This window comes from Eulemur rufifrons, chromosome 15 (assembly GCF_041146395.1).
Source record: "Eulemur rufifrons isolate Redbay chromosome 15, OSU_ERuf_1, whole genome shotgun sequence".
Taxonomy (NCBI): Eukaryota; Metazoa; Chordata; class Mammalia; order Primates; family Lemuridae; genus Eulemur; species Eulemur rufifrons.
The window spans coordinates 50,190,488-50,217,023 of record NC_090997.1 but is presented as its reverse complement, the minus strand read 5'-3'; the positions used below and the strand labels follow the sequence as shown (position 1 = coordinate 50,217,023).

Sequence of the window (26,536 nt, the reverse complement as noted above, 5' to 3'; positions counted from 1 at the left end):
ATGAACTTTGAAATGCAAATTCAAATCACCCTCCATTACTTTCTAACAATGATTTTAGAAAAGTTACTTAATCTCTTTGAAACCCAGTTTCTTCATCTGCTAACTAGGTGTAATAATATTAATATTTAATTCTAATAAGGTTGTTGTACAATGTGGAATAATATTTATAAAGAGCTTAGCATGGGGCTTAGAAGAAGTGCTTGATAGGGTAGCTATTTTTAAGTGCATCACAGATATATGTACAAAGATATTAAAGTAGAGGTGATTACACATACACTTACCTCCAATTCCCCCTCCCAGTTCATCATGCTTTTCCTTCCTGTATTTCAAAGATCTCTTATAAATAATTTGCTCCGAGAATGTACTAATCTTTAACTTATGGGCCTTAAATTTTCCTTTAACTAACTTGTTTGTGTTTGATATTTGATTATCATCAAATATCAAACTTTCCCTTTATTTTGGTTCAAAAAAGAACATCTGTCTCAGTTAAGACAACTGAATTTTGTGATAGGCGAATGTAAAATCTAAATCTATACTAGCATTTTACCACTATGAGAGAAGTCAGCCTGAAGATGTGGCTGGCCCTGCACAAGGCATGCAGAGTGACGACTCCAAGAGCAGTTAAAGCAAGTCAGTCCTGACTTCCACCTTATGCCTGGATCTTCCAGTTACAGAGACAAAAATAATGAATCAAACAAACAAGAAAAACCAAACAAAACCCACTTCTTTGTCATGTATCATTTAAACCAGTTTGAGGTGTTTTTCTTCTAACTGAAACGTAGAGCCCTAATAGATAGAAAAACTGTCTCAAGTGTTATGGGGTAGAAAAATCAAGGGGTAAATATAATTTTCATTCATTTTATTCAGTTGGGTGGCACAAATTAAAATAGCAAGTTGAAGCCAATATGTATGTTCCCACCTGCATCATGAGCCAACCTCAGACTTATTGGCATAAACACTGTACATACCTGTAGTAGCTCATAAAAGGAGAATGCTGAATCTTTGATTATAGGACTACTGTAGTCTTTAAACGCTGTTTACCAATATTTAGACAATCAAATGCTGCAATATAAAGTCTCTATCTTGGAAGCTATTTGCCCTTTACAAGTAAAAATTACAGCGGGGAAATAGCAAAATAGTTATTACCAAAGAAATTGTTTTATGTTTGAAATAATTTCAGAAAGTTCTTACCCAAGTCTGACTTATTTGTAATTTTTTTATTGTTGGTATTTGATTACTTGTTGCGCCTTACATCAACGGGAACATATTGATAATATTATTGAACTGACATTATCTTCCTTATCTCAAAAGAACCTGTTGTGTTTGTGTGCATGTTTGTTTTTGCTGCAGTTTCCTTAATACACGGAAATGGAATTCTGGTGCAGGCTGACTCACATAATTGTAAAGGTTCTTGTATGAATTTTTTTAAGTTAAACATGTCAGGCAAGAAATAAACAACAAATAATAAAATGGATGCAAACACTCATCAATCAAGAGCTGCCTGCCACTTCAGTGCTACTAGAAGGGTCGGTCCTCAGAGTGACAGCACAAATACATGTTGGCAGGCCAATCAAAGCTTTAAAAATAAAACAAAATGTTTCATACTGACCCCTCAACTCTCTAAGGCTGTGACAGCCCAGTTTCAATTTCATTTTTTACGTTAGTTTTGAATTTCTTTATTAAATCATTTTCATTCTGACCCTTTGGCTGTCACGTACATGCCAATACTGTGGATGGCTATAAACTAAAAAGTAGCATATATGTGATCTTTGGAGAATGGTGGTCTTTAGACATATTTGTGACTTATTTTAAAGCTCAATGATAATGTCAGCATTTTTCATTCTTTCAGACAATAAGTTATGTAATCACTATGTGAAATAGTACTTTAAAACCAAATAAAGAGACAGGGAACAAAAAGCATTTCTTTTCCTCATTTCATCACTATTCTTATGCCTATGAGCTGTAGTTCTTTTTATAATAAAGTTGTATAAATATAAAGAGATACAATGCAACAGAAATGCTAAGATTAACAATTACACTGTTCTTAATTTGCTTTAGTCGGCATTTGAGAAGTCCAAGTGTTCGTGTCAGACTTATTTACAGTGGTGTTACTTTCCTTTATTGGCTCAGTCACAGATTGCCATCTTAATAACAAAGGTCCCAGAATGATTTGTAAAGTTTTAGATCTGCTGCTAGTCTAGTTTGGGACATATGAAGCATGGCAGTGAAAAGAAGGGATCTTGTTAATGCATAAGGATGAATAGAAATTTCCATTTCAATTTTCATTTCAAGCTGGGAAAGCAGATGTATTCTAAGAGACAGCGCCACTGAACTAAATTCCTCTTTGCACCCAGCATTTCTCTCTTGAGGCAATATCCTTTTCCTTTTTTCCTAAATAATTCACAAATTGCTTCTGCAAAGAGGCCAAAGAGGGTCAGAACAAAATTCAATTACCTCCTCTCACCATATTCTCCTCTTACAAGGGAATGCTGTGGGTATGACGCTTGCTATCTTAATCATATGTGAAGGTTAAATGCCAAACAGATGATTATAAAATTTAGCAGTCAGGAGGATAACATCCAATATCCCGTATGTTTTATTTTATTAAAAAAAGATATTCTTAGTCTTACCTTTTATTTGTCTATCATAAGAATTCTTCCTTAAATCCTTCTGAAACTGCTCTTTTCCAGAGTTTTCCTAATTATCTATACCTACACACAGACCACAAACCATGCCCTGTGTCACCTTGGGTCTCATCAATATGTCACATCATGTCCTGTCACTTTATAGTGCACAGTGTGACAGATGAGATTCCAGAGCGAGGCACTACATTATCTTTTGGCATAATAAAACATGAAAAGAAATAGATTCCTCATCTGAATTTTTTCTATCTATTTGCATTTACATACACCATATGGATTTTTCCATAAGATTTTCAAAGTTCATTAGAGTTAAATAATTCTAAATATACTCTCTTCCAACCACAGACTTCTTTTTCTTTCCTTTTATTTAACCAAGAATAGTGGTTCTAATCATGGTTTTATTCTCACTGATGAGAAATAAAAGAGTACTAAATTTTTGAAATATTCTGTTTACTACTATTTATTTATATCTTGTGATGTTTAAATCAGTTCAGAGAGTTAGGTTTGGTAAAATGTATTATGCTTGATTTAAGATGAAAATACAGAGGCAGGCACTAGGAGGTTAAATGGTATCTCAAGTCAGAAACTGTTCCAACACGGACCAGAAGAGGCTTTTCTACTTCTCTAATTGGCCAGGTATCCATATCCACATTCAAGACAAGATTATTGTGTATGAATGTTGAACATTTTAGAACACTACTGTGCTACACATTAATCTGTGCCCTTTGAAAATGTTTCGTATTGTATAAACACACATGTGGTAGGCAGAACTTTGGTCCCCATGACCTTTGAACCCTGTGTCATGCCTATGAGCATGTTCTGTTACATGGCAAAAAGGACTTTGCAGATGTCATTAAGATAATAGATCTGTTGACCTCAAAATGGTAAGATTATTCTGGATTATTCACAGTGGGCCCAGTGGAATTGCATGAGTTTCAACAGCTGAAGCTGAGCACACTGAAGGACTCTTATGTCATAAACCAAAGATTAACAAGAATATTAAGTGACAAAAAAGCCAGTTCAAAAATTATATAGGCCTAGAATAAGAAAATTAGGGAGAGGGTTGACAAAAATTGAGGATGAGGATCCCTTCCTTCCCCTCTTTCTTGCACCCTGCCCCTTACTTACCAAATTCTCTGGGAATGACACAAAATTTCTTCACTTCAGCATGAGGTGGGAGCATTAGAGAAAAAATAAGGGTGTGGACTTCTAGGCAAATAGTCCGAAGCAGCCTCGCAGATTCTCTCTCACCAACCTTCTAAGAGTTGGTCTGAGACTGAACTATGTGTCACATAGAAATATGGTATTAGAAGCAGTAGAACACTTTTTGTCTTGTACCTGTAAGCAGTCCTAAGATGGTACTGGTAGCCAGAGAGGGAGTGTGGGGATATGGGTAGCCACAGTGGGTGCAGGGCGAGCCATCCTTGTGTGATAACATGATAAAAATAAATACAGGCACTTGGACATCCCAACAAACCAGCTCACTTGTGAAAGTCCTATTGCAGCTGAAGTTGCTCACAAAGAAGATCAAACTCCAGTCGTTCTGGATTTTTCAAAATCAGAGACCATTGCTAGTCCTATTTTCACCTGTTAGAAATGGAGAAATGATTACATAGAGCATCTGCTGCCACCCTTACCTCCCCTCCTCCTGGAAGACATTGCTCATTCACCACTGTACTTCTTCCTGCTGAGCTGCAGTGAGGCCATGCTGTCCATATCAGTACAGGGCTCTAGGAAAAAACTGCCAATTATTACAATTGTCCATGTATCAAAAGAACATGGAATTTCTCAGACTTACCTTGGTGTGAATACTGGTTTTACCACTTACTGTGGGTCCTTAAGTAAGATAGATGTTTCTTGGCCTCAGTTTACTAATACATATAAAATAGGGATTATAACTACTCTACTGAATTCTTACAGCTATGAAATGAGTTAGTTTATGCTTCAAGAACAAGGGTCGGCGTACCGCAGCCTATGGGCCAGATCTGACTTGCCATCTGTTTTTGTACAGCCAGAGAGCTTAGGAATGGTTTTCACATTTTAAAATGGTTGAAAAGATCAAAATAAGAATATTTTGTGGCATGTGAGAATTATATGAAATATAAATTTCAATGTCCATAAGGTTTTATTGGAACACAGCCACACTCTTTTGTTTAGGTATTGACTACGGCTGCTTTTCTGCTGTAATGGCAGAGTTATACAGTTGCAGCAGACACCATATGGCCCACAAAGCCCAAGTATTTACTACCTGGACCTTTACAGAAAAATTTTGCTGATTCCTATTCTAGAATGATGCCAGGCATTTAGAAAATGCTCCAAAAAATGTTATTTCCCTTACTTTTTTCCTTTCTCATTTGAGAGAAAGAAAGACTCAAAGAGCAAGAATGATAAATATTTAGGATCTTGCTATAGATCCACAGGTACACATAGAAAGCTAAATCTCTGCTGTTATTCCATCCTGATTTTATTAGACTGTAACCAGTTCATCTAGGACTTAAATATTCATTTGCAAGTGTAGTATATTTTCCAATGACTCTTACTTTTAGCACATGCTAATGGTAAATCTTAACTACCGAAAAAGTGCTTGTAAGAATTTCTTATATTACCTACTCACAAACAAATATTAGCTTCCTAATCAGCTACCACATGGCATGCACCATTTCTTACCTTTTAACTGTAGCTCAATCTCCTGGAGGCCACCACAACCACTTAGCAATGCTGTCTGCTGAGTCTCACCATTTCTCATGCTGGACTCTTGCTTTTGACCAGTGTCACTTGTGCTGGGTACAGCCATAGTTTCTTGCCCTTCCTCTGGCATCTGGAATTGTTGCCTAGACTGATGCATATCTACTCTGCAGCTTTCCTCAGTTATCTCTGAGTCCACCAGTCACTACCACTACCTGCTACATTAGAAGCACTGTGACCCTTCATAAACACTGTGCTGCTGAGTAGAGGAGACTTCCTGACCTTCATTTATATGTTACATTCAACTAAAGGGAGTTACTAGGATTCCAACAACTTAATTTAGCAGGGGTGACTGCAACCTATTTGAAAATCATTTCTTTTTTATAAATTATGCCTTGCCCTCTTTACTTCAAGATTCAGACATTAATGACTCGACTGTGGGTAAGGGGTTCGGTTGTACTGAGAAACAAATCCATGTTTCAGAATAATGCTGGACTGATTTATCACTCCTCCCTAATACAAAGGCTTTGTTTGAAGGCCAAGCTTCTTGTATCTGAATCTCTCTACCCTGAGCATGATATTCGTTTCTCAGGAGGCTTCAAAGTTTCTTATGCAAATTGACTTCTGGTGGGTCACCTCCATAATTTTTCTGGTCATTTATGAGCTATAGTGGTCGCCTAACTAATAGTTGATTCTCGATGCACATTATGCAATATTGTTTTTGAAGCAGTGATACCAATGTTTCAGTAAGAAAAGACACCACTATGTGTGCCAACGATGGAAACAATTTTATAATCTTCTCTTTCTTTCTGTCTACACAAGGTTCAAGATGATAAAGCAAATGCTTATTAATATCTAAAATGATGCCTCACTTATGCTTATTAATATGTTTATTATTACCAAAAATCATGCTGCTCAGGTTTAAAGTCCTTTTCCATACTTATCATGCTGTAGAGATTTTGAAGTTATTCTGGCTTTCTATGGTACTGAATTTAATGAGAAAATACCCTGTGGAAGACTGTGAATTGTCTTCTCAATATCTATTTTCTTTTACCCTTTACCAACAAAACCACATTTTATTTTAGGACTACAATGCACCTAGCTAAATATTAATAATTAACATCCCAGTTTCCTTTGCAGACAAATGTGACCACAACATTGTTTTGGTCAAGGAGTTGTGAGCAGAAGTCTACTGGGGACTAAAAAAAATATTTTCTTTCCTGATAAAAGGGAATACACAAAGCTGATATCATGGTCCTCTTCCACTGTCCCCTGTCTTTATTCCCATTACACAAACATGACGTCTAGAGTTATAGTAGCAATTTTGTGACTGTGAGGTGAACAAGCATAAAAATGAAACACATAAAAGACAGTGAGTAAAAACAACGGAAAGAATCTGTATCTCTCCAGGCACTGCTCTGTTGAACCAACATCTGCAACCACTTCCAGAATTCTTGTTATATGAGAAAAAAATTCTGCTTCTATTTGTTTTAAGTTATTATTGCTCAGTTATTCCCATATTTGCAGTTTAAAAAGTTCCCAACTGATATACTAGGTTGAACCACATAGAATTGCTGCTTGTAACCATTTTTCACTTGTAAAAATAATACTTTCATATGGTCAATCTAATAGATCTTAAGTTTCATCTGTTTTAAATATAGGCCATTTAGCAAGACTTTCATCTGGTATCTTGCATACTTTTTAAGCCTTATTTTATCATACAGCTGTATACAAATTAGGTTTCAGTATATGGTAAATATTTCTTTTCAATTCATATTGAACTGGTGTCCATCTCTAGTTATGTTCATTGTGCTAACAATGTGATACATTGGGTAAAATATCCTCATGAAAAATATAAATAAACAGAGATAGAGAGAAACAAAGAATGAGAGAGAGTCAATATAAGCACTGAAAGGAGAGTTTAAAATATAATGTCCAAGGCTAAGATGTAAATAAAATTCATACATTATTTTTTGTATATTCTCTGGGTATCTCCCTGTGAAAATACACAAGAAATTATACAAGATAATGACAAATATTATATAAAAAACCTTCATTACAACATTAATTTTAATGGTAGAATATTAGAGCAATGTAATACCTGCAAACAGAATAATGGGTAAGCAAATTTGGGGGCTTCCACTACAATGTGCATTATATAGTCATTAAAAACATATTGCTAAAATGCTTAAATTGGCAATTAAATTTATGCTCTATAATACATTGCTGTTCCTTTCAAGCACTATTCCTTTCTTATGGAATCAATATTTACCTTCTTCTGGGAAAAGATCTATCATAATTCTTTCCTGGCTTACTTTTTAAAATGTGGGACCAGAGAGATCATAAATAGCCCTATTTGCTGGTGGAAGCTTTAAGATGTGTTGCTTGGAGATCTTTGGTGTATGTGTTTTGTGCTATCTGGGGAAGTACAATGGGCAGAGGCAGAGCCAGAGGGAAACTGGTCCACAAGAAGTAAAAAAAAAAAAAAAAAAAGAAGAAGTGACAGATTCCTTGGATGGTTCAAGTGCCTGGTAGTTCTTGAATGTAAGCAAGAGCACTCATCTTTTCAGAGATTGAAGGTTAAATTGTCATTCAATTGTTGGATATAAGCTGCTATCTTTCTAACAGTTGCTTCTTTTCCTCTAAACCAATTTGATTTGCTAACCTCTCACTTGCACACAAGTATATCTTGCCTTGATCTTATTAGAATATTAGGTAAAAAAAAAAAAAAGACAATTGAACATAAACCTGTATTTACATGTATAAAGACAGAAACTATATGAAATATGCAAACTAAAATATTTTTTTAATTCTACAAAATTTAGAACTCATTCATGTAAAAAAATACTGTTGAGCTTATACTCTCAACCAGATATATATTTTAGACACTGAGGTTACAAGTAATTTTTGTCTTTTGATATTGGGATTACTCTTAATTTTGTATTTTGAGTTTTTCTTTTCAAAATGTAAAATGGACTGATATTTTTTAAGGAAATATATGAAGTGTATAGTAGGGAAAATTATTTTTAAAGTGCATAGTAATGATAAAATATTGTTCCACTGTAAGCAAATAGGTATAAGGATTTTAGTTTTAACTGATTTATCAATACACAAATAAATTATATTGTTAAAATTAGCAAAAATGGAGATGATGAAACATTAATCTTATCTATCAGAGTTTCCTAACTCGTGTGCTGAGGAACAGTGTGCTTACAAATAGGTTAAAGGGATTTGGAGTCATGATCTTCCCAGTTTTCCTCATAACTGAGTGGGAACAGTGGACAATTGCCTACGCTGGTTGCCACAATCCACCTCAGTAAGTTGTATATTTATTATTACATTGTGAGTCATAACAGAGCTTTTGCAACATTGTTTTATGTGATCGTCAAGGTTCATCCTTTAGTTGTGATGTCTATGAATTTTGAGTTTTACATTCAGTTCCACTGAGATGACAAATTGATAAAATATAAAACTATTATTTCCAAATGGTTAGAAAACTTTTAAAGAAAATAATTAATCAAAATAATTTTGAATGCATGTCTGAGTTCCTTAAAATGGAAGGGATATCTGAAAATCCAAAAATTGAAGAGAAAGGTTAAAAATAAGAAAAGATAACTTGAGTGCACCCTTTGATAGCTCAGCTGATAGAGAGGACTATAGACTGGACAGAAAAGATAACTTGAAAACTTTCCATAGTTTTAGTCTAGAGTTTTGATGTCTCAAAACACAGGAATTTTGTTTAATTTTCATATGGGGACTAACTTCTGGGTGTTCATGAGCTCCTGAATAAAGTCAGTACTCAAAAAAGGAAAAAAAAAAAAACTTGCAAAAAAAAGAAAAAAAAAAACTTGCAGGAAAGTGAGAAAATATACCCAACATTTGGTTCAAGTAAAAGATAAGACATATTTTGTTTTTGCTTTGGCCTTAGGCAAAAAAAAAGTCTCTCCTGAGAAATCAAAATTTAAGAACTTTATCTTGACTACATTTGAGTTTCAGAATTATCCATGAGGTCTGGATAACTCCAATAAAAAATTAACATTAAAAAATTACACCCTCTGGTAATAAATCTGGAATATCTGGCAGAAGCATAGAAAAGGCACTCAGAAGGCAATTCCCACAACCAATGCTATAGGGATACCAACACACACATACACAAAGAAATAAAGTTAAGATAAATTGTAATGACAAGAAAAGTTATAAAATATAAAAGGAAAACAATCTGTTTGGCCTCTGAATCAACCGACACAACAAATATGATGGACTATGATGGATTAAGCACTAAAAACTCAATATAATACAAAAAATACAAAAAAATAAAATAAATAACTGTTTAAAATGGTTAATATGACAGTTTTAATAAAATCTCTATAAAGAGAGAAGTAGGAGTTATAAGTTCATTTGAAAGAGACCTAATTTATATGTTTCTCAATATGCAAAATTTTAACCAAATTTAAAAACACATCATATGGAATAAACACCAGTTAAGGCACAATTGAAAATGAAAGTGTAAACTTAAAAGAAATGTAGAAAATTTGCCAAAGTAGGACACAGAGTGATAAAGAGATGAAAAATATCAAACAAAGGTTAATATACAAAAGTCAATCACTTTCCTATATACCAGCAATGAACAGGAGGAATTTGAAAACAATAGCATAATACCATTTAACATCCCTCAAAATAAAAATACTTAGGTATAAATTAATAAAATACATTTAAGATATGAGGAAAATGACAAAACTCTAACGAAAAATATCAAAGAAGACCCAAATAAATGGAGAGATATTCAATGTTCATGTATGGGAAGACTCCATATTTTCAAGATGTCAATTCTTTCCAACTTGAATTACAGATTTAATACAATCTCAATCAAAATCCCAGCAAGTAATTTTGTGGACAAACTGGTGCTAAAGTTTATGTGATGAGACAAAAGATCCAGAATGGCCTAATTAATATTGAAGGAGAAGAACAACATCAAAGGTCTGACACTACACAACTTCAAGGTCTACTATAAAGCTAAAGTAATCAAGACAATGCAGTATTGGTGAAAGAATAGACAAATAGATCAATGGAACAGAACGCAGATCCCAGGAATAGACCTACATAATTATAGTCAACTGGCCTTTGACAAAGGAACAAAAGCAAGACCATGGAGGAGACACAATTTTCAACAAATTGTGCCAGAACAACTGGAAGTCCACATTCAAAAACATGAATCTAGACACAGACTTTATCTCAAAACTGGATCATAGATCTAAATGTCAACTGCAAAACTATGAAACTAATAGAAGATAACAAAAGAGAAAATCTAGATGACCTTGGGTTTGGAAATGACTTTTTATATATAACACCAAAAACACAAACCATGGAAGAAATCAATGGAAAATTAAAAACTTCTGTTCTGTTAAAGAAATGTCAGGAGAATGAGAAGACAAGTCACAGACTGGGAGAAGATATTTGCAAAGAACACATCTGATCCAGGATTGTTATCTAAAATATAAAAAGAACTCCTAAAATTCAACAATAGGAAAACAAATAGCTCAATCAATAAATGGGCAAAAGACTTTAACAAACACTTCACCAAAGAAGATATACATATGACAAGTAGGCATATGAAAAGATGTTTAATATCCTATCACAGAATCTCAAATTTAAACAACAGTGAACTACCATTATACACTTATTTAGAATGGTCTAAACACAAAATACTGACACCAAATGCTGTATGAGGATGTGGAGCAACAGGAACCCTCATTCATTGCTGATGAGAATGCAAAATGGTATGGTCACTTTGGAAAATAATTTGGTAATTTCTTACATAACTAAATGTACTGTTACCATATGATCCAGAGATCACATTCCTTGGGATTTAACTAAAAAAAACTGAAAACTTAAGTCCACAGAAAAACCTACATGCAGATGTTTATAGCAGCTTTATTCATAATTGCCAAAATTTGGAAGCAATCAAGATGTGCTTCCCTAGGTAAATGGACAAATGAACTGTGGCACATCTAGATAGTATAATATTATTCAGTGATAAAAAGAAATGACCTATTAAGCCATGAAAAGGCATGAAGGAAACTTAAATGCATATTACTAAGTGAAAGAAGCCAATCTGAAAAGGCTACATACGGTATTATACCAACTATATGATATTCTGGAAAAGGCAATACTATTAGGACAGTAAAAACATCAGCAGTTTCAGGGGCAGCAGGGAAGGGGGGATGAATAGGCAGAGCACAGAGGAATTTTAGGGTAGTGAAAATACTCCAGATGATACTGTAATGGTGGACACATATCATTATACATTTGTCCAAACGCATAGAATGTATAATACCAAGAGTTAACCCTTTGTAATGTAAACTATGAACTTTAGATGATGATGAGGTGTCATTGTAGGCTTATCTGTTGTAACAAATGTACCACTATGGCAGGGGATAGCAATAGTGCAAGTTTTACATTTGTGGGGACAGGGGGCATATCAGAGTTTTCTGTAATTTGCTCAATTTTGCTGTGAGCCTAAAGCTTCCTGACAAAATAACATTTATTAAATTTAAAAAGAGAGAAAGGAAATAAAAGCATGCCAAATATAGTCTACAAGATGTGACAGCAGAAATATATCCAAATACCTCAGTAATTACAATAAATAGAAACAGGCTACTGTCATCAGTTGAAAGAAAATTTCAAAATTAATTAAAAAAAAAATCTTATTATGATGTATACTAGAAACACACATAAAATAAAATGACAGAGAAACATTTCATATGAAAGGATGTAAAATGATGTAGGCAAATACAAAGGAGAGAAAAGTTGATATAATGGTAATAATCAGGCAGTTTTGAATTTAAGACAGAATCCCTTATTATAGATAAAGTCACTACTGTACACAGTGACTAAAGGAACAATTTGACAAGGTGCTATAATGCAGAACAGGTATGAGCTTAAAACAGAGCCTCAAAACAGATCATTCAAAACTTGTCTACATTGCGAAGAAAACTGGACGTATCTTAAATCAGTGCAGGAGATTATAATACCACTCTTTCAGAAACTAATAGATCAACCAAAACAAAAATAAGAACATAAATGATTTAAACAAAACAAATAACATGCTTAGTCTCTCTATATAGTCATGTATATAGAAATCTTGACCTTTACAACTAGTAAATGTATATATTAAGTTCAAACAAATATTTGCAAAAATTAACCATATATTAAACTACAATACAATATATATCAAGGATCATATATAGACTTCACCTATTGCAGACAATAGAGAGTAAACTCAAGACATAGCCATCCCAGACAATAATAATAATTACAACAGCAGTAACAATAGTAGTAAATAGTATATAATAATTATACACACACGTTATCCCTTTAACATAAAATATAAATAATTGGGGTTTATTTGAAATTTTATGTGTCTGTTTTCTGATACAGCATTTTTAAACATAATTATATGTTAAATTTTATAGGATATTTTATTTCTTTGATTCATAAATGTATGACTTTTTAAAAGGAAAACAAAATACAAGACTAAATATTAAATATATTTAATAAAAAATAACAAAGTTCCATTTCATGATACTGTAGAATAATTTTATCCTTTCTGTTTCTTTTTCTAATAATACAGTAGTTCCTCCTTATGCATGTGCCAAGACCCCCAGTGGATGCCTGAAATTGCGAATACTATTATACCAAATCCTACATATACAGTACAGTGAAGCATCCATATCTGTGGATTCTGCATCTGCAGATTCAGAGAACTGCAGATCAAAAATACAGTATTTGGCCAGGCGCGGTGGCTCACTCCTGTAATCCTAGCACTCTGGGAGGCCGAGGCGGGTGGATCGCTCGAGGTCAGGAGTTCAAGACCAGCCTGAGCAAGAGTGAGACCCTGTCTCTACTAAAAATAGAAAGAAATTATATGGACAACTAAAATATATATATATATACAAAAAAATTAGCCGGGCATGGTGGCGCATGTCTGTAGTCCCAGCTACTCGGGAGGCTGAGGCAGTAGGATCGCTTAAGCCCAGGAGTTTGAGGTTGCTGTGAGCTAGACTGACACCACGGCACTCACTCTAGCCCGGGCAACAGAGTGAGACTCTGTCTCAAAAAAAAAAAAAAAAAAAAAAAATACAGTATTGGCAGAACGTGGCACCCGCAGATAGGGAGGGCCAATTTTTCATACTTCCAAGTTCCACAGTGCTGACTATGCGACTTAAGCACTGTGAATTTTGGTATCTGCTGGAGGTCTTAGAACCAATCCCTCGTGGATATCAAGGAACAACTCTACTATGTTTTTTCATATTTGTACATATCTATGATGAAATTTACTTATAAATTAGGCACAGTAAGAGATCAACAACAATAACAAATAACAGAATAGAACAATTATAACAATATACTGTAATAAAAATTATGTGAATGTGGTCTCTCTCTGTCTCACAAAATATCTTAGTACACTGAGTATACTCACCTAGTTTTGGTTAGCAATTTATTGGGGTAAATAAAATTATGGAAAGCAAAGCGAAACAGCAGATAATGGGAGGCTACTGTACTTTCCTGAACTGCCTTCAGCCTTTAGGACATCATTCTTGTCTTTTATTTAGAGGTAAAAGTGAATATAATCAATCATAAGAAGCAATTTGATTTCCAGCTCTGTTTTTATCAAGTCCCTATTACAATGATTTATGGTGTCAATCTGATTGATAACATCAAACTAAATACTCTTCTCAACAAAAGTATTTGAGCATGGAATACTTTGTATTTTACCTTCTGAGAGAAGAATACAAGTTCTCCACCACTGGCTTTTAATGTTTAACAGAACTCATGCAGTTTTCTCTGAGCTTAAAGATACAGATCAAAACAAAACAACTGAAAGAAATACAAAACACAAAGAGTATTCCTAAGTAGCTCCTTTTGTGTAGATGGTCATAAGTCTGAAGACCAGTTTGAACTGTTTTAAGATGCCTTAGTTGCCTTAGTATCTTTTAGTTAATCGTAATACTGAAGTCCATGCCTAATGGGAAGTTCTGTGTATGCTTAACCTGTGCTATATATAAATATACAACGATGCAGAGAGAGAGAGAGAGAGCGCGCGAGAGCGCGAGCGCTCTGTGTCACTTGCCAGAAAGAAATTTAAGGCTCCACAAACAAGCAGGTAATGTGGATCTTAGGCTGGGAAGAACTCCTGCCACCATTCAGGAGTGAGTTCCGAGAGAATTCCTATCTTGACTAGGAATGACAGCCCTGTGTAAGTAACCTCTAATAAACTCATTTATTAATAACTTGCCAAGCAGAACTGGTCTGGGTCATTTCTTTGGTCTCTTGGTCCCAAAAATCCCGGGGCAGTATTTCTACACTGTCCTGGAATTTTCACCAAACACCTTCCTTTGATAGCAAATATTTAAACTTTTCGGAATTACTCTCTGACGCTCAAAAAATGTCCATATACTTTGTATCCACCAGCTTATATTGGTAGACCAGCTTTTATAATCAGTTATTTTGTATCTATAAATTCATAATATAGGATATCCATCTCTAACATATCCACAATTTTGAAACCAACTCATATTGAATGTCATCAGAATGTAAACCCTTCTTTTTCAGGAAAAGTGGCTTTAAAGTACAAAGGTAATTAGAACTTGTAAAATTGAAATCAAATGCCAATTATGTGACAATTTTAGTAAAAAATTGAGAAAGTCCTGCTTACCTTCACTGCCCTATTCTAGTCACCCATTTTTGGGTTCTGTAGAAGTCTTATTTCTATTTTAAAAAAGATCATTTTTTCCTAGTGTGAGTTTTTATCACAACCTACACATAACAGTAAACACTTAGTTCATTTTTTTCTAGACTTCTTATGGCCTCTTCAAAATACCATCAATAAGTTTTGGAGAAATTGCCCATCACTTTCTGTTTTATTCTAATTGTTTTCTCCATTCTCTTCAGCAATATATTTCCAAATTAGAGGGGACGTTGTTTCTTCTGCGTGTTGAAAATGTGCTTTACAATAGATTTTAATTTTTTTTCCTGTGGTAGGCAACAATGATATACATCTTGTAGGCAATGTGTCTAGGAGGCTATCTACTTCTATTAATCAAAAATTTGAAATGAAAAGAGACTAAAGACTTTCATTATGAAAGCCTCAATAGCAGAAGGAAGTAAATTACACCTCTTTTTAGTAACGTTGTATACAAGGTGTGCAGGACATTTAGCAGTTAAGAGCTGTTCATTTGCTTTTGTTAGAAATTTATGGAGGAATGGAATTTTCCAAAATTGGTACTTTCTGCTGAATACACAGATACATGAGCATAGCATAGTTTGTATTTAAACAGGGTATCAGCAATCTATTTTGTCATAGTTTCTGTGGTTTTATTAAAATTTTTATAAAAATTAAGGACTCTATTTGATTTTACAAACTGACATACCTAAAAGCTAAGGGAACATTTTATTGTTGTTTTGTTGCAGTAAACTAACATATCACCAGATATATTATAAGAAGGGATGGTCATAAGTGAGATCTGACACAATCAGCTGTACACTGTAAGGGGTTAACAACAGACGTTTTAGTTGCAACCTCTGCATCAGGAAATGTAAATTTACTCATTTTCATAGAGCAATCAGGAATAGATATGAAAATATATATTCCTGCATATTGTATGCCCAAGTTAATTCAGCAGCCACTATTTTCAGTTGAGCATCTGTGTATTTTTGTGAGATGAAAAATATTTTGATTGTTTCAAAAGTGCTAATACTATCTGGTCTTGACTTGTGAGATTCAGTCTTCACATGTGCTTTCTCCACCTGCACAACCCCAAATTATTTTCTATATATTTTATAGTAAACTCTGTTTTGGTTATTTAGTTTCTGAATCTTCTTTTATGTGTTCTTCCATTTGGCATTAAATTATATAGTCTTTCAGATTTCTTTTCCATTGAAGGCTAGTGTTTGGGCATGCTGATGTTTGGGTTATATTCATTTTCATTTCCATCATATGAACTGTTAGAAAACCTGGTCACAATATTCACAATGTTAGGAACTAAGCTAGTGATATCTTAATACAAAACATGAGAGTTAATCTATCACCAAAATCAAGGGCAAATTGTTAATGCTCACAAATACAACACACTGAAGTTATACAATTAACTTGTATCAGTCAAGTGATACAACAGTGGATGGTCCATTATTAAGAACTGCAAAGAATGATTGACTATATAAATGGCCTCCATTTAATGCTAAAAAAAATGTTAATTTTAGCTCCTATTTTTTTGGCTTCTATAGGACTTCTGTGCTTTTCTCCCAACCTTTCACACCCATCGATGAAAAACGAGAGCTTTTGAGTTCCAGGGAGAAGTTTCCCTGATGCAGAACTTTCAGTGTTAAAATCAAGACAGTCACAAGAAAACTGGAAAGGATGGCCAGACAATTTGTTCATGATGCAATAATATACAAACTTATTACAAAAAAGAAAAAAGAATATGTTCCTGATTCCAGTGAATTTGGAAAACTTAAAACACATTCCTAGATTTCTAGATTTATCTCCTGAATTCAAATATTGAATACTAGATATTCTACTCATATTATTCACCATATTAATAGTTAAAGGAGAAAACCAAAAGATAATGTCACTAAGTACATAAAAATATAATATCCATTTATGATTAAAACTCATAGAAAACTATTAGAATAAACTTCTTTAACCTGGTAATATGTTACTAACATTAAAAAATAAAAAATATACATCTGTTGAATTTCTGGAAGCATTGTATTTAAAATTAGAAACAAGAAAAGAAGGTTCATGATCCTTGTGCCTATTTACATTATACTGGAGATCCTAGTCAGTACAATAGAAAAATAAAAAACTGAAGTGAAGTGGGAAAAAACCTATGATTATTCATAGATGATGGGTAATCTATTAGAAATAATAAGAGAGTTATTCAAGTTTGAGGGATCTAAGAACAATTTCTGAAATAAATAGCATATTTTACCACAATAAAATAATTAGGAAATGCAATTAATAGAGATACCATTTACAATATAAACTCAAATCATAGGATTTATGAAAATTAACCCAACTAAAGTGCATATGCTCTCTATAGAACAAATTATAAAACTTTTTGGAGGGCATAAAAGAGGGCAAATAAACAGAGATATTATAATTATTCATGGATTAGAAGATTCAACATCATAAAGATATCATTCTTCCCAAGTTAAATATGAAAGTAAATGCAATTTCAATCAAAATCTCATCATGATATTTTATGAACTTATGAAACTATGTTAAAATGCATATGGAAATATTAAGATTCAAAAATAGCCCCACCAACTTCAGAGACTTATGCAACAATATATCAAAACTTACTAGAGAATTAGACCAATTTTAAGAATGCTATAGAAAAGAGGAAAGAGACAATGTAATAAATGAGTGTATCCATAAACAGACACACAGTCATGCATTACTTAACAGCAGGGATATATTCTGAGAAATACATTGTTAGGTGATTTTGTCATTGTGTAAACATTATGGAGTGTTCTTACACATGCCTAGATGGTAGAGCCTACTACAAACCTAGGCTATATGGTATAGCTTATTACTCCTAGGCTACAAACCTGTACAGCATGTTACTGTACTGAATTCTACAGGCAACTGGAACACTATGGCAAGCACTTGTGTATCTAAACATAAAAAAGGTCCAATAAAAATAAGGTTTTATAATCTTATGGGACCACCCATGTAGATGCAGCCCATTATTGACTGAAATACCTTTTTGTGGTACATGACTGTATATGTATGGGAGATGGCATCTCAAACCCTTGGGAACAAATGGAATAATTGGCAATCTATATGAAAAAAAAATTAAAATCGAATCCTACCATATAAACCATTAAGTTACAAATGGACTAAATGTAAATTTTAAAATTATTACAATAAACTATGGAATATATCTTTATGACATTCAATAAGGTTGTTAAATTCAATGAAATTGCATTTTTTCAATTTTAATTCATTTACATATATTTATTTATTTATTTATTTTTTCGGCATATTATGAGGTTACAAATGTTTAGGATACATATATTGCCTTTGCCCCACCTGAGTCAGAGCTTCAAGAGTGTCCATCCCCCAGATGGTGCTCACTGCACCCATTAGGTGTGAATATACCCATCCTCTCCAACCCCCTTACCTGGCTGATACCCAGTGAATGTTACTACTATATATGCACATAACTGTTGATCAATTAATACCGATTTGATGGTGAGTACATGTGGTGCTCTCATTATCCCATTTTGTTTTCTTTCTTTTTTTTTCTTTTATTCAGGATATTATGGGGATGCAAACATTTTGGTTACTTGAAATGTATTTGCCTTGCTCAAGCCAGGGCCACAAGTGTGCCCTTCCCTCATACAGTGTACCCCATCTCCATTAGTTGTGGGTTTACCCACCCCACCCACTCTACCCCCCACCCTCCCAAACCCCCAACCTGTGTGACACCCAGTGAGTATTACTGCCATGTGAGCAACTTAGTGTTCTCCAATTAGTACCAGTTTGATGGCGAGGACATGTGGTGCATGTTTTTCCACCCTTCTGATACCTCACTTCGAAAGATGGGCTCAATCTCTATCCAGGATAATATAAGAGGTGCTAGATCACCATTGTTTTTTGTAGTTGAGTAGTATTCCATGGTATACATATACCACATTTTGTTAATCCACTCATGTATTGATGGGCATTTGGGTTGTTTCCACATCTTTGCAATTGTAAATTGTGCTGCTATAAATATTCAAGTGCAGACGTCTTTAATATAGAAATGTCTTTTTTTTCATTGTATAGATGCCTAGTAGTGGGATTGATGGATCAAATGGTATTTCTATTTTTAGCTCTTTGAGGTATCTCCAAATTACTTTACACAGGGGTTGAACTAATTTGCAGTCCCACCAGCAGTATGAGAGTGTTCCAATCTCTCCACATCCACACAAGCATTTGTTATTTGGGGACTTTATGATAGAGGCCATTCTCACTGGAGTTAGGTGATATCTCATTGTAGTCTTCATTTGCATTTCCCTAATAATTAGAGATGTTGAGCACTTTTTTATGTTTGCTGGCCATTATTCTGTCCTCTTTTGAAAAGTCTCTGTTCATATCCTTTGCCCACTTTTTAATGGAGTTGTTTGATTTTTTCTTGTTAATTTTCTTAAATTCTATATAGATTCTTGTTATCAGCCCTTTATCAGATACATAGATAACAAATGTTTTCTCCCATTCTGTAGGTTGTCTATTTGCTCTAAGGACAGTTTCTTTGGCTGTGCAGAAGCTTTTTAATATTATCAGGTCCCATTTGTTTATTTTTGAAGCTGCTATGATTGCTTTGGGGGTTTTCTTCATAAATTCTTTACCTAGGCTGATGTCTAAAAGACCCTTCTCCACATTTTCTTCCAGAATTCTTAAGGTTTCCCACCTCAGGTTTAAGTCTGTTATGCAACATGGGTTGATTTTTGTGAGAGGTGAGATGTGGAAATCCAGTTTAAATCTTTTGCATGTGGATATCCAGTTTTCCCAGCACCACTTATTGAATAGAGATTCTTCTTCCCAATGTATATTTTTGTCTGCTTTGTGAAAGATTAGATGACAATATGAGGATGGTTTCATATCTGGGTCCTCAGTTCTGTTCCAAAGGTCTATATGTCTGTTCTTTTTCCAGTACCATGCTGTTTTGGTTACTATAGCCTTATGGTAAAGATTGAAGTCTGGCAGACCGATGCCTCCCAATTTTTTCTTTTTGCTTAGATTGCTTTGGCCATACGAGTTTTTCTCTTGTTCCAGATGAAGCGTAGTATTACTTTTTCTAAATCTGTAAAGACTGATGGTGGAATTTTGATAGGGATTGCATTAATTCTGTAGATCACTTTAGGTAGAATGGACATTTTTAACAATATTGATTCTATCAATCTATGAGCATGGTAGGGATTTCCATCTGTGCACATCACCTATAATTTCTTTTCTCAGTGTTTCATAGTTCTCCCTATAAATATCTCTCACCTCCTTTGTTAAATATATTCCTAAATATTTAAATTTATTTGATGCTGTTGTGAAAAGTGTGGTGTCTTTGATTCAATTTTCAGCTTGACTGTTATTGGCGTATATGAATGCCACTGATTTGTGTTTATTAATTTTGCATCCTGAGACTTTACTGAATTTGTACCAATTCCAGGAGTCTCTTGGCTATATCCTTGGTATTTTCTAGGTATAATAGCATATCATCAGCAAAGAGTGAGAGTTTGACCTCTCTGCCCCCATTATGATACCCTTAATTCCCTTCTCTTGTTTGATTGCTCTGGCAAGGACTTCCAGCACTATGTTGAATAGAAGTGGAGATAGTTTGCATCCTTGTCTGGTTCCAGTTCTAACTGGGAATGCTTTCAATTTTTCGCCATTTAATATGATATTGGCTGTGGGTTTGTCATACATGGCCTTAATTTTAAGGAATGTCCCATCTATGCCTATTTTGTTGAGGGTTTTCATAAAAGTGTGCTGGATTTTATCAAATGCTTTTTCTGCATCTATTGAGAGAATCATATGGTCTTTGGTCTTTTTTCTTGCTTTTATTTATGAGGCAAATTGCATTTAATAGATTTGCATATGTTGAACCAGCCTTGCCTCCCTGGGATAAAGTAGACCTGGTCATGGTGAATTATTTTTTTGATGTGTTGTTGGATTCGGTTTGCTAAAATTCTGTTGAGGATTTTTACATCTATATTCATGGGGGATATTGTCTGTAGTTTTTTTTGTTGTTGTTGTTTTGTCCTTTCCTGGCTTTGATATCAAGGTGATATTGGTTTCATAGAATGAGTTGGGGAGGATACCATCCTTCTCAATGTTTTGGAATAATTTCTGCAGTATAGGTATGAGTTCTTCTTTGTATGTTTGGTAAAATTTGGGTGCAAACCCACCTGGTCTGGGACTGTTTTTTTTTTTTTTTTTTTTGGAAGATTTTTTTATTGCTGCTCCAATTTCTGGTGTCTATTGTGATGTTCAGTATATAATGCGGGTCTGAGTACTTCTGCAGAGCAAGCAGACTTGGTCTTAGCAAATTCCATCAGTGATTGCTTCTCTGGGACGGTCTTTATTTCTCCCTCATAGACAAAGCTTGGTTTTTCCAGGTAAAGAATTCTATGTTGGCAATCATTCTGTGTAAAAAGATTGAGGATGGGTCCCCAGACCCTTTTGGCTTGCAGGGCTTCATTTGAGAAGTCTGCAGTTAGTCTGATAGGTTTTCCTTAGTAGGTTGTCTGTTGTTTTCATCTTACTGTGTGAAGGATTTTGTCTTTCATGTTTACTTTTGCCAGTCTGATAATCATGTGATGTGGTGTTTGCCTCTTCACATTGAGTCTCTCAGGAGTTCTGTGTGCTTCTTGTATCTGGATATCTAGGTTTCTGGCCAGGCCAGGAATATTTTCCTCTAGTATTCTAAGAAATAGATTTTCCAGGCCTTGAGTATTTTATTCTTCTCTCTCCAGGTTGCCTATAATTCTTACGTTTGGTTTCTTTACATAATCCTACATTTCTTGTATGTTTTTCTCTTGTCTCTTGCTTCTGTGCTCTTTTTCTTTGTCTGATTTGTTTGGCACATAGACATTGTCTTCAAGCTCTGAGATTCTCTCATCTTTGTGATCCATTCCATTTTTAAGGCTTTTCACTGTGTTTTGAAGTTCCTTGATTGCTTCATTTCCAAGATTTTTGATTTTTTTTGTAATATTTCAATTTCTTTAGAGAATTTTTCATTCATTCATTTCCTGTATTGTTCTTATGGTTTCTTTGTGTTGGGTTTCTATTTTCTCTTCAATTCCATTGAGTTTCCTTACAATCCATATTCATAATTCTTCCTCCATCTATGTAATCATTTCATTTAAATTAGTATCTGATTTTGAGGGTCTCATGATTTCTTTTGGGGGTGACTTTTCTTTCTGCTCTTTCATATTCCCTGTGTTCTTTCTCTGGTTCTTTCTCATCAGGGTAATTAATTGAGAGCTGGGAGTGTTAGGACTGGTTTGTGCCCTTAACTTTAAGCCCCCGAGGGGTGTTACTTAACCGTGATGGGAAGAGGCAGCTGGTCTTGTATTGCCTTATAGGTATTTTGTCAAGTTGGGTTACCTCTGACTTGTTGTCTTCACCTCTTGCCAGTGCATATGAGTGAGTTTGGTCCCCCAGCTTAAGCTCCCATGTGGTGAATCGCACCTGTGTGTATAACTCCACTAACCTCTAATAGCTTGAGATGGATGGCACTGTGTTGAGCTGTGGGGTTATCCTCTCTGTCATTGGTTGTAGATTGTGTGGAGGAGCCAGTTATTGAGGTAATCTGATGCCTCTGTGTTGGTTTCTGATCCCCAGGTGAGGAATAACTAGTGCCCCAATCTTTAGGAAGGATCTTGCCACTCCCCGGGGTTACTTGGACCCTATTCCCCATTAAAGTTGTGGTAGGAGCAAGGCAGATCGCAGCTGCTGCCTACCAGCCTGGATGTGTGTGCTTCCATGGTTGCTTGATCTGCCGCTAGGGGGAGCTGCTAATATGTTGTTCAGGGTTCTTCCACCACACTTGGGAGGCTGCTCCTGATGGGAGGGCTTACTTGGTGCACCTGTTGTAGCCTCTGGCCAGGATTTTCCTTCCCTGACTGTGAACCCCACTATTGGGAGTCACCCGCCTGAATGTGGAGATCAGGTTCCAGAGTTATGAACCTACTGGATGACCTAAACTGGTCTGATGGGCAGAGTCACTGGGCTGTCAATTATTGATCTGTGCCAAGGCCTTGCAGAGTAATGCCAGTTGCGCAGGGGAAGTGGCTTTTTTTTGCCTTTCCCTACCTCAAGGGGTGGAGCCTACCACTTTCTCGGTGTGAAAGTTGCTGCACTGGGGGAGGGGTGATGCCCAAGTCTGCCCAGTGCCCCGGCGCCTGTGAATCCCACAGGTGTTAGCCTCCCACGACTGGGAAAGTACTCAAAATTCACCCATCAAAACTGGCCTGGTTAGTTGACAATAGGTCATGGAAGGGCAGAGCTTCTCACAAGAGTCCTCGGGCGGAGGAACGATGCTGCCTGAAACCATAGTGCACCACAGCCTCAGGGTTGTGGACCCCCCAAATGGCAGCCACCTACCCACAGAGCACTAGTACTGGGGTGACCATTCAGAAGTTGGAGGATACCGGAATGGGGAGCTGAGTGAATAGGACACCCTGTGTCTCTAGTTTGTCGCCCTCCAGCAATCTGGCACCTGTCCTGCAGTAGGTATTGCACTTTCTGACCCTCCCTGAGCCAGCCTAATTGCTTGCAGCGGTTTCCAGGGTAGAGACCCCTTTTCAGTGTTCACCTCTGTTGCTCTGGTCCCGCTGACCACCAGAGATGAGGTGCCTGTCCACTAACTCCCTCAAGCAGTGCTCTGACCAGTTCCTCCCCCACTCAGTGCAGTCCTAGCAGAGCTCTGGGGAGTTTAAGATGCTTCCTGCTATTGTCTTCTCGCCACAGAGCCCAATGTCTCCTGCCCTGATTTTGCACATACTTCAGGCAAGTCCCCGTCTGAGGGGGAGGTCAGTGGGGAAGCGGGACGTTCACCTGTGGGTCAGATCACACTGAACTGGCTGGCCAGGTGGGCGCGGCCATCCCACGCTCTGTTTTCTACTGTTTGTCTCGCATTCTTCAGATTTCACCATCCTATCTCCCATTCACCTTTTTTTCCCCTGTGTTGTGTGTCCCATGCTGTTTCTCTGCAGTTTCACAACATTGTTCTTGTGGGGGAGTGATCCACTCATGGGTAGCAGACTGAGTTCTTCACCTCTTTCTCTGGGATCAGGGAGCCAGGAGGTCATGTTTACTCCACCATTTTTCCTCCTCTCTTTGCTTTCCTGATAGTTTCCTTGGCTGTGCAGAAGCTTTTTAATTTGATCAGGTCCCATTTATTTATTTTTGTTGTTGCTGTGATTACCTTTGGGGTCTTCTTCATAAATTCTTTGCCTAGACCAATGTTTATAAGAGTTTTTCCAACATGTTCTTCTAGAATTCTTATAGTTTTATGCCTTGGGTTTAAGTCTGTTATCCACTGTGAGTCGATTTTTGTGAGAGGTGAAATGTGCAGATCTTCTTTCAGTCTTCTTCATGTGGCTATGCAATTACATATATCACTCCAATCTCTGTCTCTGTGGTCCCAATGCCTTCTCTTCCATCATGTGTCCAATCTGTCTCTGTGGCCTTCTTATAAGAATCTATGTAATTGCATTTATAGACCACCTCGATAATTCAGGATGATCTCCCAATCTCAAAATTATCAACTTAATGATATCTACAATGTCCATTTAGCCATATTAGATAATAATCATGAATTACAAGCATTAGGATATATGGATCTTTGAGGGACTATTATTCACACTACCACAGATAGGAAGCAACATTTCTATAAACTACTTTGGATATCTACTATTTCTATAATAATTGTCCCATCATCATCTCTTCATTCTTTCTTCTGGTTATAAGCACTCCCATTTTATAAAATATTTCTCCTCCATTCCATATGGAACTGATAGGAGGGGTCCAATCATAGCTCTTCATTTCTTCTCAAAAACAAGATTCTGTATATAACTTTGGCTTATGTCACATTTCATAGGTGAAGATTCATAATCTAGGGTGTGGACTCATGATCCCTGTCTGACTAATTGGACTTTACTACCTTGTGTTTTATATATGGATACACAGGAAAGACTTTCTTTCCTGTAATCTGGAGCTAATATGACTATACCTTGAAGCTGGTTAGTAGCCAAGTTCACCATCATGGAGGAAGCAAAGCTAGAGGAGAAAAGAATGGAACAAGCACTCAGAGAATCAGAATGGAAAGAGTCTCCTTGGTGTCCTCTTCTGCCTCAAGCCAGCTCCATTTCTGACTTTCTTAGTTCTGTGAGGCAATGGAAACCCCATTGTTGGTTTCAGTCAGCCTGAACTGCATTTCTGACTACTACTCGAACAAAGTTGTGCATTCTGTAGGAGAAGAAATTAACAATGAATGTTCAATTGGACAGCAGATGTCAATGTTCCCTTCAAACTCTCCAACCTGTTTTTCCCAAATATGCTAAAAACAAACGAAAAAAAACTAGTAAAATAATAAATATCATTGAAATATTTGTGGTTGTAATACTGTTCTGTAAATTTATGTAACTTTTCTGAAGCAGGGTAGGTATAAGAAAATTATGTTACACAGTCACTGTTGAAGAAAAGCATACAATGTTAAATGTAAAAGAATGAATATAAGCTTACTTTTGACTTTTGCTACCGAGAATGTTGCAATGATCAACAGAAGCTGTAAAAATAAGCATTCATGAATCAGCTTTGAGAAAGCAAGCAAGAAAGATTCAAAGTCCAGTAGCTTTACCTAAGAGTCCTAAAAGTTCCTTAAGTTTCCTGAAAAAATTATTTCAAAGGATTTGTTTAACTTCTATATTACCAATTAATACTTTCTTTATACCTCTAATTTCTTAAAATTAAAAGTAAAAAAAATTCTAGATTTATATATCAAAATTCATAAAATATGGTATACTTGAATATTATATTGTTCAATTCAATAAATACACTGAAAAACATCATACTATTGGTTTTACAAGTGTATTTTTACATGTGATTTACAAGTTGTTAAAATAGTTAATCTGTAGCTATTTCTAAAACAAAACAACACAAAAAATGCATCAAGCCTTTGATGTGGAATATAATTTCCTATTAAAATATTGTTTCTATGGGAACATAAGATCCGATATACATCCTTTCAACCTACACTGCCTTTTCTAGGAATGGAAATGTCAGAATATTTGAAGGGAGGTAATAAAATATTATTTTAAAACACAATTTTAGCAAGTGTATGATACCATATTCTGATTGAAAGGATTAGAAATTCTGCCACTGTGAATAAACTGGACAAATAATCAATAGATTTTAATAAACTAAATGTTTATCCTTAATCATCTAATGGACCACCCTTGAGATAAGCAGCCCAAGAGCTTAAGAAGAATGCAAAGAATCATAATATTTAACTAAATATATACTTGTAAGATATGTAAAGAAAAAAAAAATTCTCCATAGTAACACATAGCAGCTCTTGTTTTTTGTACAAAGTGGAGTGAAACGGCTTTTGATCATGAAGAAAGGGCACTGGACAAAAAGTTATGCTTCAAGAGAGGAT

At 35.3% G+C, this 26,536-nt stretch overlaps 1 pseudogene; it reads right to left on the bottom strand.

Annotated features, from left to right (window-relative positions):
* The window catches only part of LOC138395966 (small ribosomal subunit protein uS15-like), an 87,559-nt pseudogene extending 82,123 nt beyond the window's left edge, over positions 1-5,436 (bottom strand).
* Between the last annotated feature and the right edge of the window lie 21,100 nt (positions 5,437-26,536).